The sequence below is a fragment of the Delphinapterus leucas genome, chromosome 18 (genome assembly GCF_059928025.1).
Source record: "Delphinapterus leucas isolate spDelLeu-1000000601 "Yukka" chromosome 18, BTC_Dleu_Yukka2, whole genome shotgun sequence".
Taxonomy (NCBI): domain Eukaryota; kingdom Metazoa; phylum Chordata; class Mammalia; order Artiodactyla; family Monodontidae; genus Delphinapterus; species Delphinapterus leucas.
In genome coordinates this window covers 24,393,725-24,396,643 of record NC_143146.1, presented here as the reverse complement: position 1 = coordinate 24,396,643, position 2,919 = coordinate 24,393,725, and the positions used below count along the sequence as shown (strand labels likewise).

Below are 2,919 nucleotides of genomic sequence, written 5' to 3'. Positions count from 1 at the left end.
CAGCTGTTGTCATTTGAATCTTTTGTACAACATCCATTTTCTTTCTCAACTGTGTGGGATTTATAAGTGCAGAGAGTTGATCAGAATTACTTTTGTGTAGAGACTACTTGTATGATAGCTCTTAGATTTAAATCATGCATAAGAAAATATAACCCAGAAATAATTCCACAAATACTGCTTAAGCTAGCACAAATGCCTATGTTGATGGATTTAGCTGGATATTACTTTAAAGTGCTAATTAGGTCAGGTTATGGACATCACCAACTAGAGCAGGAAACTTATCAGTTGCTCAAATGCCATCTTTGGGATAAACAGCTTGAGAGAATTTTTATAAACAGTAACTTGTAATTTGATCAGCCTTGATAGACTCTTTGTCTAACTAGAGCCAACTCCATATCTTTGTCCAGATTAGTTTACTTTTTTTTCACATTCTGTGCAGCTTTTATTTTAATTGGGAACTAATCAAATCTACATACAGTCTAAAAACAGTAGAAAACATGAGTAAAATGGCCAGCAGTCCATTTGGGGTAGAGATAGAGAGTGGACTGGGCACCCAGAGAGAGAGAACTGGCATTGTTCTGGCAGCAACCAGGATGGGGCCAAGCATTTCCTGGCTGACTGAGTTGTTTGCCTGTGCTCACAGGGCAGGCAGAGACCCTGAGACCACCTGAGTGGCCAGCCAGGAGAGAAAGCCAAGACCCAGCCTGGATTCTCTGTTAGCAAATCCAAACCTTCACAGTACTACCCACAGCCCCTAAAAGTTGGTCCCGGGACACAACCAGTACAGTCACCCTGCACTGTTGATACAGCAGGATCTGCATGTAGATGATGTTGTCCCTATTCCAAACCTTGAGGGACTGGTAGTAGCATGTGCTGAAGACTTTGATATGGTCTGACATCAAGATAACCACCAGGGCATACACGGTGCCCATGTGGCCTGCCAGTCAAGGTCCATACATGCTTCTTGGACTCAACATCCCACATGCATGAGATTCTCATAGGTGCCACACACGATGAAGTGATTCATCACGTTAATAGAGTAGACACTGCCACCAGATGTCTGCAGGACATGGATGCAGTTGAACTTTCAAATGTCCCAGATCTTGCTTGTCTGGTAGAAGCTGCTTGAACAGCCACCACTGCCCACACCCACTTGTTGAGGCCTGTGAGATCCTTCTTCAACTGCAGTTTGGTACCCATAATGTCCCAGGTCTTTATGGCCTTCAGGAAACCACTCAAGAGCATGTTATGCAAACAGACCAGCATGTACATTGGGCTGTTGTGGGCCTGGATTATGTTGATCTTCTGCAGGTTCTGGACACCCTGCCTGGTGATGGTGCAGTCTTCTGAGCACTGTAGAGATTGTACCCCTGAATGCAAGGTGGTACATGTGTCCCATGTATTGGTGGTCTGGTCAGAGGAGCCCCTAAGGGCAGGTCATCCATGGAATAGAACAGAGACAGCAGATGGGGCACTGAGGGACCAGAAAGTTTCCTTTGAACTTGAAAATCTGCTGAGAGTCTTAGGATCCTAGGATGCCCGTGTTCAGCCATGCACTGATGTGGGACAGCTTGTCATTCAACATTAGATACCTCCCTCTGGAACTCCATGAGGTCGTAGCTGAGCTTGCTCTATTTTTTGTCCATGACATCAAACTTGAGCTCAAGGCTCTTCATCAGCTTGTCAGTATTCTCTGAGACTTTGCCCAGCATGGAAGAAAGAGAGTGATTTTCCTGGGCCTTCCAGGCCAGCACTACGTGTATCTCATGGAAGCATTTGTCCCTTGCCTGCAGGAATCCATTTAAGCTCTTGAAGTGGCATGTCCCCAGGTGTGTCTCATACATGTCCTGGTTCCCATTGAACATGTGCCAGTACTTGGAATGAGGATACTTGATGTGTTCACACTCTTGACATGAGCCTCCAGGTTCATCTTGAGGAAGAGCAGGTAGCTGGGGTTGTTGGGGGCACATTGGGGCTGTAGTCACAGCTCCCCTTGTGGTCCTTCTAAGCACAAAGCTTGATGGTGAAAGGCACCATGGAGGTCCACATCCAAGAAGATGGCTTCTGATCCCTGCCATGGTGCAGACACGCTTTCAGTGAATGAAGAGCTCCCAGATCTGCTCAGCCACTGCGCTGGTGTTCTCTACCATCGTCAGCTTGGCATTGTCCACAGGACCCTTCTCTGACTTCAAGGAGCATCTTTGACAGAATGTGTGTATACACATGGTGATCTCAAGGTCCTTGAACAAACAGCAGCAAAGCTGGAAGCAGAGCTTTCTGAGGGCTGCTAGGCAAACACCGGTGTCTTTGGCTCCTTCTCCCCATAGGACAGGGAGAACGTGGGGAACAGGGACACGCTGGGCTCAGAGTGGAGGAAGCAGATGGAGACGGAGGAGTTAAGCAGCATCTGAGTGGCAGGGAGGGTGCTGATGGGGGTGGGGACATGCTGTGTCCTCTTCATCCCTGGAACAGTTAGACGAGGGTACTGTTTGTACTTGCTGGCACCCCCCGCCCCAAAGAGAACCAGTTGCAGCTGGTGCTCATGCCCAAGCTCATGCTCTAGAAAGGCATCTAGGGTCCCCGGGTGGCCCCACCCTCCCACTTCATCGCCCCCACCTTCCCCCACTGCTGGAAAGGACTTAAGTGTACTTCTAAAACTTTAGAGTCTTCTAACTGGTATCTTCCTCCATATTCTTAAATGCTGTTAGGTTCCCAGTTTCCTTTGATAATTACCTGTCATAGATATAGTCCAAAAAAACTGTCTCTTGCTATTTGATTCTTGTTGCTAGAATTGCTCAATTTATGAGCATGAACTTTCTTCTCTGTTCCAGTAGACTTACAACTAAAGTCACGTTGTGTTCTCAGATTCATAGAGCAGCTCCAGTAATACAATCAGATATCTATAATGAAAAGCTGTAA

The 2,919-nt window shown here is 46.9% G+C and overlaps 1 pseudogene; it reads right to left on the bottom strand.

Annotated features, from left to right (window-relative positions):
• Window positions 1–498: 498 nt before the first annotated feature.
• LOC111176345 (E3 ubiquitin-protein ligase TRAF7 pseudogene) lies at window positions 499–2,704 on the bottom strand (annotated as a pseudogene).
• Window positions 2,705–2,919: the final 215 nt, after the last annotated feature.